Source organism: Bubalus kerabau, chromosome 2 (assembly GCF_029407905.1).
Source record: "Bubalus kerabau isolate K-KA32 ecotype Philippines breed swamp buffalo chromosome 2, PCC_UOA_SB_1v2, whole genome shotgun sequence".
NCBI lineage: Eukaryota > Metazoa > Chordata > Mammalia > Artiodactyla > Bovidae > Bubalus > Bubalus kerabau.
The window spans coordinates 33,493,972-33,508,948 of NC_073625.1; the positions used below are offsets into that span (position 1 = coordinate 33,493,972).

The window sequence follows — 14,977 nt, forward strand, 5'->3', positions numbered from 1 at the left end:
TTTTATCACAGTCCAAATTAAGTATTGTTATGTTTTCCAAAGCATTTGTGATAAATGAAATAAGCAAAGGATATACAAGATTAAAAAAAGAAAAAACAAATAGCAAGTCCACATGATAAAAATGCCTGTGAGTATTTAAAATGAATATATGGACCATATCTAAATATTTTGGAATTTACATTGTTAATTAAGGAAGGTTCTAAAACTGTTGTGAGTACAACTGAACTGCTAATATAAATAAACACTTATTGAGTACTTACTCTGTGAAAGGTGACACACTATATTTTTCTCACAGTACTAAATATATAATTGGATGAAAAATGAGGGATAAACAAATTCAAATAGAAGGCAAACTGTAAGTGATATAGGGCTTCTCTGGTGGCTCGGCTGGTAAAGAATCCACCTGTAAGGCAGTAAACCCAAGTTCAGCCCCTGGGTCAGGAAGATCCCTTGGCAAAGGAAATGGCAACACACTCCAGTATTCTTGCCTGGAAAATCCCATGGACAGAGGAGACTGGTGGGTTACAGTTCATGGGGTTGCAAAAAGTCAGACGCGACTTAGCAACTAAACCACCAACCACTGCAAGCGATATAATCAATGTCTTGAGAAAGTCCTCACACTTAGACAATAGAAGGTGATATTAATACTGAAGAAGGACATCATCAGGTCATGTTTCATGAAAGAGCTTGAAGTTTTCTGGAGGCTTGAAGGGTGAGTAGGATTTGAACAGAGGCAGAAGGTTAGGGAAATGCTACTCCAGACAGAAGAAACAGTGAATTATTAGTTTAATATTGTTTTCCATGGTTACACCCTATCTGTGGTCTGATTACACAGTGAAACCATGCAGGACCCTGTGGGGCTCCACGGCACAAAAATCTTTCTGCGTCTCTCATTTCTTGACTACAAGAAACAGGCTTCATTCAGCACCTATGACCCACCCCTGAGTTCCAAAGAACAAATTCAAACAGTTTTGAATCAGGGAAGGGAGGGGATGCAAAGAAACAATAGTGCAGCCTTGGGGCAGGGTCCTAATTCCCCTTCAAGGGATACACAGAATCTTTGAGTTGTTTTGCAGACACTGACACCCCCAGCGGGTGGGAAAAGTTAACTGTCTATTGCCCACCAGCACAGAGATCCCTCACTGGTTGAAACCAGATTGACGATGCTGACTTCCTCTTATCTCACCACCAACCCATCAGAAATGCTGATCACACCCTCTTTGAACCATAACTATAAAACTCCTCACTACCCGCTCCAGGTTAGGACACATAGTTTTGAGGGCATTAGCCCACTGTGGCCCTATTTGTCTGGCAAAGCAATAAAGCTATTCATTTCTACTTCACCCAAGATTCTGTCTCCAAAATTTAACTGTGTGGGGATACAGAGGCTGGATTTAGACTTGGTATTAGTAGGAGAACAGGCATCTTGGGAAGAGCCAAGAGAGAGAGTAGAAGCAGTGCCAGATGTGTGGTCATACCAGGGACATCAACCTGGGACCAAGTGAGAAATACTATGATATAGAAGGCATCGTGGCATGTGATTCACCTTGGAGCAACCATAACTGGTTATGGAAAGAAAATTCACTGCACATTATCTGCAATGACACTCCCTAAATGTGGGATGGTGGTGGGACTGTAGATAGGCTAACAGAAAAACATATTTGAGATATTCTGGGGTTGTGCCTTAAAGCACTTGATTGGCAAAAGATAATTTCACTGAAGATGGAACAGGTTTTGATATTCAAGCATAGCACTCAAAATAACATCCCACTGACTGAAGGGAGGCAGGCATTCAAAACATCAACTCATAACACACACAAAATGCTCACAGCAATTGTGCTACCCTCCATGGGGTAGCTTCAGTCACTTGGTCTTGCAAATTTACAGTCAGTGCTTCCAAGTAGTAAATTCATTAAAACCAGGAAACTGCTTGCTGCTGCTACTGCTAAGTCACTTCAGTCGTGTCCGACTCTGTGCTACCCCATAGACGGCAGCCCACCAGGCTTCCCCGTCCCTGGAATTCTCCAGGCAAGAACACTGGAGTGGGTTGCCATTTCCTTCTCCAATGCATGAAAGTGAAAAGTGAAAGTGAAGTCGCTCAGTCGTGTCTGACTCTTTGCGACCCCATGGACTGCAGCCCACCAGGCTCCTCCATCCGTGGGATTTTCCAGGCAAGAGTACTGGAGTAGGGTGCCATCGCAAACTGCTTTAAGTAGTTTAAAATGACAAACAGTTCTAAAACAAATGTTTGAACTACATGGATTCCAAACAAATTTATCACAATCAGAACTGTTATGGCACACCTATAATGACTAGAAAATTAATTTATGACAATAACATGTCAAATTGTTTTTCTTGTTACTCCACCACTGCTAAAAGAGAACTTACTTGTTTTTAAGGGTGTTCCATTTCCACTCATGCTCACTCCCATTGTTTGTATCATTTTAAGAGCATGCTGACTTATTTCACCTACTTTGTCCTCTTTTCTTTTTCGTCCAAAAATGGCTATAGATGTGAATGTGGATTATTATATAATAAGGATGCTCTCATGCGTTTGAGGAACCCCAGAGTCTAGTCTAACTGTGATGTGTTAACATTACTCAAGAGCAACATTTTTTAAATGGATACAGATATACAGATACATACACACTTGTCTTTCATTAAGGGCTGTTGGAGGTTTCCCTGATAGCTCAGTTGGTAAAGAATCCTTCTGCAATGAAGGAGACCCCAGTTTGATTCCTGGGTTGGGAAGATCTGCTGGAGAAGGGATAAGCGACCCACACCAGTATTCTTGGGCTTTCCGTGTGGCTCAGCTGGGAAAGAATCTGCCTGCAATGAGGGAGACCTGGGTTTGATCCCTGGGTTGGGAAGATCCCCTGGAGAAAGGAAAGGCCGCCCACTCTAGTATTCTGCTCTGGAGAATCCCATGGACTGTATAGGCCATGGGGTCGCAAAGAGTTGGAACGGCTGAGCGACTTGCATTTTCACTTTCACTTCATGGGCTGTTTTGCCAGAAACAAAATTACACTTTATTCATACATTAAAATTGTGTTATTCCCATGGACATTTATCTTACAAAATAAAAAACACACACACACACATGAAGAGTGAAATAACTAAATGTTATAACCACACAGTCTCCACACCACTAAGGATCTTTGGTCCCCCTCCTCCACCAACCACACCTTTCAGAGGAGCCCAGCCTCCCCACCACTCTCTTCACTGATGATGAAGGAGCAAATACCGCCAACGAGATACAGGTTCAAGCAGCTTCTGGCACACAAATCATGAACGACACCAATCTCATGGAGAGCCGACAAGAGTATCTTGAATGCTGAGACTGACAGAAGCCTGGCATACATACAATTAGTCTGTTCAAGTCAGTACTTCCCAGCCAGTTTAGAAACACAATTATCTCTTAATGAACTCCAAGTTGCTTCTAGAATTTAAGTACCATGTTTACCTCCTTCCAGGATCACCACTGGGAAGAAGAATATGTCCAAAGGAAAGGGTGGGAAATCATGAGGTTGGGATGATTCACCTTTCCTTCCCCTCCTCAGAAATGTTTCCTGGGAATGGAAAGCTGGTCCAGTACCTGATGTTTTCTTCAAGTATCTCTTAATGGACAGCACCAAGCAGCAGCCACATTGTTGATTAGCACAACATCAATGTCCAATTGATTATACCCACAGCATATCAATATATGACCATCAACATTAAACCTTACAGCAGTTTATGTAATATTTCAAGTGCTGAATTTTAATTGGGTGATGCACTGAATAAACAGCAACCTCAATGATTCATCTGGTTTATAGATTTTGTGTTTGTTTGAAATATTGTTCTAATTGGGTTCTAAATAGTTAAGTAAGAATGCATATTAATTATTATCACAGTATAATAATGTTCCTAAAATAGCATCTATTGTCCACATAAATATTAAAGTTTTTTTTTTTTTTATGATCAGCATGATTTCAGTGAAAACCAAGTAAATTAATGGTAATTGGCATGCAGATAAAAGAAGAAAATGGTTTTCTTACTATTCAAAGTTTCCTCACTTGAATTCATTTAGTATTTAATATGTAATACTAGTATTCATAATGCATTAGATCATTATTGAAAGGTTTTTAGGAGTTTGATTGTCATAAAATTTTAGAAGGTTACTTTCTTGACACTGTTCAGAAAACACACTTATGTACCAAATTTATAAAATCACCAATAAACTCTCAGCAAATATAAAGAATTTCATAGAAAAAAAAAGATTTCTCTTAAAATTATTTTTATGTTTTACTTAAAGAAGCAAAAAATAAACAGTGGAACATTTTAGCAATCTCAATTTTAGGAAAAAATCACATTTACTTACAAGTAATCTAGAAGTCAAAAGGATGACATTCCATCATCAGCCTGCAAATTAACAAAACAGAACTTGAGACAGTATTACTTTACTCAGGGCACTTAATTGAAGAAGACAGCAAAAAGCATGATTATATTATTTCTGATTCAATTATATAAATGTATAACATTGGTCACAGCAAATAATAATGGTAGCAATAATGATATCACAATCCTTTTATCTAAAGATTTAACTGGGGCGTACCATAAACCTATCCCTTTTTTTAAAGTGCTATTCGTCCACATGCTAAGCAGGTCAAACTGTTCATTTCTTTACATGCATGCTAAGAAATCAACCAAATGATTAATACAGTAATTGAGAATAAAACTGTGGAATCATATTCTGAACTGGCACCAACATATTCAGAAACTCAATTAAGCTTATAGGAAAAATGATTTATTATGTCATTGAGGTTTTCCAACAAGTTTGCACAAATCGTTGCATCTAGATATGAATGCAAGCTAATCTACAGCCTCTCAACCACCAATGATGCAGCACTGTCGTCTGGGTTGCAGGGAGTCACTGGGGTGTTGCGTTGATGTTAGCTCTGCTGTCTTGACACTCTACCCAGCTGCTCTAATTTTGCTTCAGTGCACTCAGAGCTGAGTCTGAAGGCCTCAGAGCATAGGTACAAAGAGTTATGGTTAAGGCAGGATCAGAGGTGCAGGGAACCAGCAGCACCTACACTGATCTGCAATCTCGAAACTGGTGTGAAAACAGTATGGTGGTCTTGACTGGACGGACACTCGCATGGCTAAGGGCAGGATGAGAGGTTGAGACAGACATACATCCAAATGTTTCTTCTTCGTGCTCTCATCACCACTTTTTTCTATACCATAATGGCTCAGCATAGAGTCATTTTATAATAAAAGATACAAATTCAATGGAAAGATCTGTGTTTTTAACAGCAGATAATCTATCAGGATGTTGTGTGTCAGGCATTTACCAGGGCTTATATGTATAACATTAACAGCCTTAGGTCGACCTTCATATGTTATCAGAAGATTTAACAGTGGGTTTTGTTAAATTTCTTGTCTCTTTTATCTACGAAGGTAATGATACACAAAGCACAAGCACAGATCTTTAATCTAGGAGGAATCTGCAACAATAAGATGAGTTTTCAGCTTTTGAGCAAGCTGCATGTCAAGATACTTGGCAGAGTTAAGTGATACAATTGCACAGTTAAATAACAGAAGGGAGAGGCATCAAGGGGCAAAGAAAAGATGGAAAATTTGTGTTTTCAGGTGAGATCTGGGAGGAGGAGGAGAGTCATCTGAGTGGGGAGACATAAAAACCCTCCACAGTTAACAGGAGCTGAGGAGAAATTGATTTAGAGAGAACAGAGGCATAATCATGGTGTTGAATAGCACATTCAGTAATGAGTCTGATTCTTGGAAACGCTGAGCTGAAGGAGGGGCCGATAACTCTGAGACTGACACACGCCATAATTTACTCAGAAATGAGCCACTCCTTCAGCCATCTTGAGACGAGTCTATGTGACACAGTCTCAGAAGTATGTTGAGGGGTAAAACTAAGGCAAGAGGGTGATTCATAAGTTTGAGGGATACATAAAAGTGATGGAATTTTAAGAAAACCCTGGAAGCAGTGGACACATGCCACAAATCGGACTCAACAGCAACATTCAGATGTATGCATGATACTGTCTCCTAGCTTTAGAGGAAGGCACGTGGATGGAGCTCTGTATGTTGCAGAATGAAAGTGTCAGTTGCTCAGTCTCATCTGACTCTTTTGTGACCCTCCAAAGACTCTAGTCCACCAGGCTCCTCTGTCTACAGAATTCTTCAGCCACGAATACTGGAGTGGGTAGCCATTCCCTTCTCCACGGCATCTTCCCGATCCAGGGATTGAACCCAGGTCTCCTGCATTGCAGGCATTTTCTTTACCATCTAAGTCACCAGGGAAGCCCAGATGTATGTTGCAAAGATGTCAATTAAAAAGTCTCAGAGAGAGGGAGAAGATCAATGAAAGAACTTGAAAGTATAGCTCACTGGAAACTATTACAAAGATAAGGAAATGGTGCTGATTTAGTGACAACAGCCTATGTTCTAGTAAACTTTAGGTAGGAAGTGAATGTTTCCATGGAATCCCTTTTGATGCCTGAATCTTTACTTTCACTCAAACATGACATGTTCTTAAACAGCGACACAGCAAAAGAGGCAGGTGATGAGGGCAGTGCTCTACACACCAAGGACGCTTCATACAGTCCTGGCAGCTGGTGGGAGGTAGCACAGACATGAACCCAGGACTCTCAGCTGCATGCCAGGCCACAGCATCAGCCCCTCCACCATCCTTCCTTGGGCTTCCCATGCTCACAAAGTGTACTTCTGATCTCTCATCACACCACCTCTCAAAGCGGTTTTCTTTTAAGGCTTTCTCTTTTTATTTTTTTCACCCGTAGACTATTCTGTAGACTTTTCTACCAGTCTGCCTACATAATTGATCTCTATAACCCTCTTTAGAATAAAACTTAGCTCTGCTCACTCTATTCTATACTTTTGTGTGCTACAAAGCTAGGTACCATTTCCAGATTTTGTTCATTCCTTCTCACTGACCCAAATCCTCTAACCACTCCCCTCTCCACCATACACCCATATGCATATACACCTGTTCTCCTTTGACCAATTTGCTAAGTCATATAGCCATCTATATGGATACACACATATATTCCTTGAGTCTAAAATATTCCAGAATGCACTTTAAATTTCTACTATTTTAGAATGAGGCACTTGGAAATCAGCCAATCTAAGTTTGTATTTTGTTCCAGAACTACATTGCCTAACCTTTCAGAATGTAAGATTTGACTCGGTAGGAACGTTTGTGAAATACAGAAAAGAGCACAGTCTCTCCGGGGTCTGTTATTTGTCTCAATTGCTTATATTGTTTCCAGTTTTTAAAATTAACAGAACAGTGTCTGGTATCTGCCAAATAGAGCTCTGACAAACAGGAAGACGTGACTAAAAGAAGCTGGCGTGTGGGTTGAATATTCAATTCATCAGGGACAACTGGATTTCATGTAGACAGCAGGATGCTCTCATCAGCCTGCCTCCCCATGTGAGGTGCCTACAACTCCCTTGCCTTAATCTTTAATTCTCAGTTATCCTTCTCAGATTCCAGCTTCTTCCACTACACCCTTCTACTCTTGGATTCCATGACCCATCACTCACCAACCACACTGTGGTATCTGTTGGTATACCTGTATACCTGGTATACCTGTTGGTATATCTGTTGGTATCTGTTGGTATCTGTCTAATTTCCCATTCTTTCCTTCATTCACCTTTCTGTGCACTTCTGAGTTAGGCATGGGGGGTGGATGATACAAAGGCATATTAACACTTTCCTTTTATGTAATGTGGTTATAATCAAATTGTGAATCCCAGTATGTTTTCTCATGACATGTTAAAAAAAAATCATAGCAGACCATGATTAAATTCCAAATGAATGGTATAGAGTTGTGAAGAGCAAGTAGAGATCATTGTGATTCACAGTAACTTGCTCATTCATTCAATAAAACTGTATCAGGCACTGTAATAATGCTGAGAATGACAAAGTTATTAAAAAAAAGACTAGACCACATATAGTTTTCAGTTGGAGATATATATATATATGTGTGTGTGTATATATATACATAAAACTATATATATATATATATATATATATATATATATATATATATAATGTTAGGTAGAAAAGAATGTAAAGGAAAAAAGTAATTCAGGTGACGGAGAAATTTCAATTTTGGGTGAAATGGCTATGAAGGTTCTCTTGGAATAGACAAAATTTGAATGAAGAACCTCACTGGGTAAGAGAATGAGTCACTGAATATCTGGGGTAAGAGCACAAGAAGACCTTGAGTTGGGGCAGGTCTGGATAGTAAAATAAGAAACCTCAAGGGTGAACACAGTGGAGATTAGTAGAAGATAATGTTGGAGAGTATTGGGACCAAGATTGTGAAGAGGTTTGTGGGCCCCTGGTAATGACGTAGGCTTTCACTCAAAACTAGATGTCCTTGAGAGCTTTAAGCAGAAGCGTGACATGATCTGACTCCCATGTTGACAGGCTTGTCCTGGGTGGTGTGTTGAGAGTAACCTGACAAGGGGGAAGGAAGGGCAGAGTCAAGGAGACCAACCAGAGGTTGCTCTGTCAGCCCAGGAAAGAGCTGATGGTGGCTTGAAACAGGATGGTAGCTGTGGAGTGATTAGACATTTTCAGATTTTGGAGATATTTGGAAGGTTGAAGCCAAATATTTTACTGACCAATTGGGATATTATATGCTACATTGCGGAGAAGGCAATGGCACCCCACTCCAGTACTCTTTCCTGGAAAATCCCATGGATGGAGGAGCCTGGTAGGCTGCAGTCCATGGGGTTGTGAAGAGTCGGACATGACTGGGAGACTTCACTTTCACTTTTCACTTTCATGCACTGGAGAAGGGAATAGCAACCCACTCCAGTGTTCTTGCCTGGAGAATCCCAGGGATTGGGGAGCCTGGTGGGCTGCAGTCTATGGGGTCGCACAGAGTCGGACACGACTGAAGCGACTTAGCAGCAGCAGCATGCTACATTGGAATAGTATATCCCATATAGTATATGGGATAAGAGAAAAAGATAGTGAAGAAGAAGTTAGCAGCAAGCAGGCAGGACTGACAGAAGTCTGCTCTGAGTAACTCTGCCTGGAGGTGGGACAAGTGGTCTAGTCTCTGGAGTGGGCCTAGCAGAGGAGGCCAAGGTTTGGGGAGGTGCCTAAACTGGTCCCATACATGCCTCATAAAAAACTGGGCTTGGGTTTACATCACCCTTACAGACAGTGTCAGCTGCCCTCACAAGTCAGCATTGCTAGAAGTGGTAATTACTTATTCTAGATGAATGACAAGGCAAAGAAGTTGGCCAGAAGGCATTTATAATTCGTGTTTCACCTCTACCTACTCTACCGTAATACACACTGTATCAGGCAATCACAAGTACAGCAAAGCATTGGGCCAATTTTGTTCCATCAATGCTTGTATATTTGCCTTACTCTCCTAAGCGAGAGATGAGATTATGATAACATATTCTAATTGTTTTACCAGTTCACATTGAGAGAAATAACAGTTATGGAAAACATTCATACAACATGGTGTTGAGGTGGTAGGTTTCATTGCTATATCCAACTGGAAGGAACAATATTAAGAGCTGTTTTTGACTTGGGGCAGATTACTTGATATGAATGGTGGATAGTTTTTTTTTTTCTTTAGTAACTCTCTGTAAGTGAGTTTTATACATATAACCTGAGAGGGGTTTTGTGAAGTTTATCAAGGTAATATTTATAAACTTCCCTAAAATCCCTAGCTGAAAGTGAAAATGTCATGTAATATTACTTTTCTAAAAATGACAACTATTGTAAGCCTTAATTATAATTTTAAATTCTCTTATATAAAGGATTGTGAATCAATCAAATAGAATGACTATGTGCAGATTGTAAGTTCTTTAGGGCCAAGAAGTGAGTCATTCTTTTTTTCCTCTTCCATAGCATATACTATGAAAGTTGATGATGGTGATAGAACTATCAGCAGTTAGCAGTAATAATAATACTGTAACTGCTTAGCTCATGGTATATACCACTCATCTTTCTGGGAATTAATCAAGCAAGGAGGTGTCATTCACAATTTACTGGTTGAGCACAAGGCACAGGTCAGTATCCAAAAAATGTTAGCATCAAACTCAGCTCCATTCAAAGGAGCCAGGATCCAAAGCTAGAGCACATAGTAAAATTAGGAGTTGGAAAGTCATAGAGTATGGATTTGAGCAGAGGTCAAAAACAATCACAGTTGCAAGGCAGTGATTTAATCTATCTGTCTATTTTTTATTGTTTTCTTTTTTTTTTTTTAGCAACTTGAAGTGCCAGAGGCCTATCTTGCTGATCTTTCCCTTTATGTATAGTCCACAGGAAGTTTAAGCTTCCCATTCTTGTTAATAAAGTCTATTTTACTTATTAAAAAGAATCATCTTATTTAAGATCTGGTAGTATCCAGTTGAAAACAGTTCCTGTGTCATTGGAGTATTTGGGGGCAATGTTCTGCCATCATCAGGGACACACATCATCTATAGGTTCATGTCTGAACATCTAGCACCTAGTATACTTTATAGCGTGTGCAAAAATACAAACATAGACAAGAGATGGCTCCTTTGCCACCTCTACTTTGTCATTAGGATCAGGGATGGTTTTCCTCCAAGTCTTTCTTAGATTAATGTCTCCAGGTTTTCTATCTTTTGGCGTGATCAATATTTAAGCACTCTGCTTAGTTCTGATATTAACTCATATTTTTCCAACTTAATTGAGATATACTTAACATATAACATTGTATAAGTTTAGCATGTACAGTGTGTTGATTTGATACATTTATATACTGCAAAATGATTATCACAGTAAAGGTAGTTAACACATATATTCATCACCTTGAATAATTAACAATTTCTCTTTATTTACTCATATGTGTGGTGAAAACACTTAACATCTACTATCTTAGCAACTTTCAAGAATACTATGCTGTGTTATTGGCTACTATCTCCATGCTTACATTAGATCCTCTAGAACTTATTCATCTTATAACTAGAAGTTTCAACCCTTTGGTCAACATCTCCCCATACCCCCCCATACTCAGGAAACTACCGTTCTATTTTCTGTTTTTATGAGTTCAGTGTTTTACATTGCACATATCAATGAGATCAAATGGTATTTGTCTTTCTCTGACTTATTTCACTTAGTATAACACACTTAAGGTGATCTATATTGTCACAAACAGCAAGATTTCCTTGCTTACGGTTGAGTAATATTCTATTATGTATACATATATAATGCATTATATTTACACACTAATATATGTGTGTATATATCTGTATGTGCATGTAATGTATAAACATATATATGCACATATATTTATATACACACATACCTACATACACACACATATATATGTATAAATAACATTTTCTTTTCATTCATTGAAGACATTCAGATCGTTACCATGTTATGTTGGACATTGTGAATAATGTTGCAATGAGCATGGGAGTACAGATAGGTTCTCAAGTTAGAGATTCCATTTCCTTTGGATATATACCCAGGAATGGGGCTGCTGGATCACATGGCGGTTCTACTTTTAACTTATGAGGAAACCCCATACTGTTTCCCATAATGACTGGATCAATTACATTTCCACCAACAGTCCACAAAGATTCCCTTTTCTTCACATCCTTGACAGAATTTGTTATTTCTTATCATTTTTTATAATAGCCATTCTAACAGGTGTGAAGTGATATCTCAATGTGCTTTTGATTTGAATTTCCCTTATGATGAGTGATGCTGAGCACATTTTCATCTACCTCTTGCTCATTCATATGTCTTTTTTGGAAATATGACTGTCCAGGTTCTGTGCCCATTTTTTTTTTTAGTGGATCACTTTTGTTTTGTTTGACTTGGTACTGAGTTGTGTGAGCTATTTATACATTTTGGACATTAACTATCTAGAAGACAATGGCAACCCACTCTAGTACTCTTGCCTGGAAAATCCTATGGATGGAGGGGCCTGGTGGGCTGCAGTCCTTGGGGTCGCTAGGAGTCGGACATGACTGAGCGACTTCGCTTTCACTTTTCCCTTTCATGCATTGGAAAAGGCAATGGCAACCCACTCCAGTGTTCTTGCCTGGAGAATCCCAGGGACAGGGGAGCCTGGCGGGCTGCTGTCTATGGGGTTGCACAGAGTCGGACACGACTGAAGTGACTTAGCAGCAGTAAGACATACTTTGCAAAGTATTTCTCCTCTTCTACAGGTTGCCTCTTTATTTTGTTGATTGTTTCTTTTGCTGTGCAGAAATTTCTAACATTGTGCTGTAAAGTGGGTATATGTTTTATTATCTATACCAAGACATTGTTACAAGAGCACAAGGGGTAAGAGTGTCAGTTGTTCCAGGACACTAGGCACTCTCCCCAGGCCTGACAATCATGTATGATTACCAAAATTACACACTTCTAGATGGCAGGGTGAGTGTGCCTTTTGCTGCTTTCTCCTATGGTTAATCAAAGTGGATTTTACTTATGGTCTTGAATAATTCTTTCTAAACAGATTTTAAAATAATTGAATTATAGTTTCACTGCATTAAGCATCTTGCTATTTAAAGGACTTGTATGGTGATTCTTGCTGCAAACTGGATAACTATAAAGTTATTCTCCCCACTCCCAATTTCTCTTTTATAAATATTATTACAGTTTGAAATTACTTAGCTTTCAGTACACCTATGTAATAATCAATGCCTGTCATCTCTGCAAATAATATATATTAACTATTTTCCTGACAGTTTATCTGGAGTCGTCCTTTACTCTCTGCAGGCTTGACAGATGGCGCTAGTGATAAAGAACTAGCCTGTGATGTAGGAGACACAGGAGATGCAGGTTCGATCCCTGGCTTGGGAGGGTCCCCTGGAGGAGGACATGGCAGCCCACTCCAGTACTCTTGCCTGGGAAATCCCATAGACGGAGGAGCCTGGAGGGCTACAGTCCATGCAGTTGCAAAGAGTCAGACACGACAGAGCATCTAGCACTAGCACTTTGCTCTTTTCTTTCTCTCGAATCTCACATCCAATTCATGAGCAAATCCAGTTGGGCATTCCTTTACAATCCTGAATCTTACTCCTCCTCACCATCCAAAACTAAGGGACCTTCACTTCTCACCTTGTCTATTCCAGTACGGCATACTCTACTCTACCTGCAGACCCTTCTTCAGATTATTTTATTCACAGATCACTTCCACAAACCTACTTGAAACCATCACAGTATGATGTGATGGTTTAAAATAAAGTGATGTTTAAAATAAAGTGATTACTGTTGTTTACAGGGTTTGACCTGACTTGACCTTAGCTGCATTTCTCTCAAACCTCCTTCCTTTCCCTCTGCGGTAGTCAATCTGGGTGAAGCCAGAGCAGCGAGCAAGAATCAGTCTCGGGGTCTTTGCTCCCCTTAACCCACTTGTGTTTACATAGCTCACACCTTTGACTGTTTCTCTGGCCAAATCTCACCTCTTCAGGGAGCCCACTTCAAATCATGCCATCTAAAAGTTAAATCTCTCACTTCCTCTTCTGCTTTATTTTTCTTCATTGCACTTACTCACTTTCGATGTATCATTATGTATATCTGTTTATTTTCTCTCTCTCTAAACAGGTCACAAACTCCATCAAGGTGAGGACTTCTTTTTCTACTATATGACCCATTTAAATAAGTTCTGGCACATAGGAGACATCTAATTTCTATTTATTGGATGGATATAAAAGAAATGAGTAAGTATGAGTATACATATTAGGTCGAATCTCAGGTTGAAAAATTGAAAACCAAAATGTAGCACTGAAACCTCTTTCTCAGTCAATCTTTTACCCTTTCACGTGAAAAAGGTGATAAAAAGATCATACCAGGAGCTAAAGTATGAAGTCAGCAAATGCTAAAGACTGAAGTCAAGAAGAGAGATTGTACTGTTTATCTTATTTTAATGTAAAGCTTTAAAGATTCTGAGATTGTCCTCATTGAATACATTGCTCTTTTTTACCCCTCTTTTTTAAATTATGAAAGTATGATCAGACATTTACAGGAGAGTTACAAAATACAGAAAAATGTTATATAGTTCCACTGTATATTACAATTATTTTTAAGTAGATAAATTAAGATTTTTACTTGCAGTTTCAATATCAAACTCTCAAAAATTAATACAATGAATAGTCAGAAAAATAGACAGATATAGTAGACTTGAAAAGCTCTATGAACCAATTCAACCTAATTACAATTTACACAATTTTCACACAACAGCAGGGTACAAATTCTATTCAAGCTCCCATAGACTATAAACTAGGAGACACTAGAACACATCAAGGGACATAAAACAAAGGTGCAAAAATTTCATAGTCTAAAGTTACCAAAAGCATACAGAGTCTGCTGTCTCATCACCATGGAATTCTGTTACTATGTTATTATTATGCATTGTTCTTGGTAAGAGTAGAAATTCCCGCTTTTCAACTCTGATTAAAAGATGAGCTTTCCTCCACGCCCTAAAGATCACCAGATTAGCTCTTTGTTGGCTAATGGAAGGCAAAGTGGTCCATAAGTGAGAGCCTGCCTTGGAAGACTCATTGCCTCGGTTTCCCTACGGACAGGAGGTGGGAAATGCCGGCAGCAGCGCCCCAGCTGATCTCAATTGCCCTGAAGTCGCCCAGGGAGGAAGGCGGATCTCCAAGCAGTGAAGGCCCAACCATTTAGTGCTTTATAGACCACAGACAATTGCACTCAGGAGCAGGGAGGCAGGCGGTACTGACGGCAGTGTTCTGATGAGGATGCTCCCCGCAGCTCCATCCACACAGTAGCCAAACGACCCCCGATTCTGCTCTTGCTATCACTTCTGGACCTCTTCCAAGAGAGAGCAAGTTGCTTAACCCAACAACAGTATGAAGTTGCATCACTTCCTAAGTCAAAAATCCACTTTGCTCGGGACTGATTTTTTGATGGGGATCACGGAGTTCTACACTGTTCAAAAATGATTTTTAATCAAGATGCCTT

The 14,977-nt window shown here is 39.5% G+C and overlaps 1 long non-coding RNA gene across 1 annotated transcript; it reads left to right on the plus strand.

Moving 5' to 3' along the window:
* The first annotated feature begins 13,351 nt into the window (after window positions 1-13,351).
* LOC129643208 (uncharacterized) lies at window positions 13,352-14,977 on the plus strand. Its single transcript, XR_008710150.1, has 3 exons — window positions 13,352-13,493; window positions 13,598-13,615; window positions 14,479-14,977. It is a non-coding gene; the product is annotated as an uncharacterized LOC129643208 (long non-coding RNA).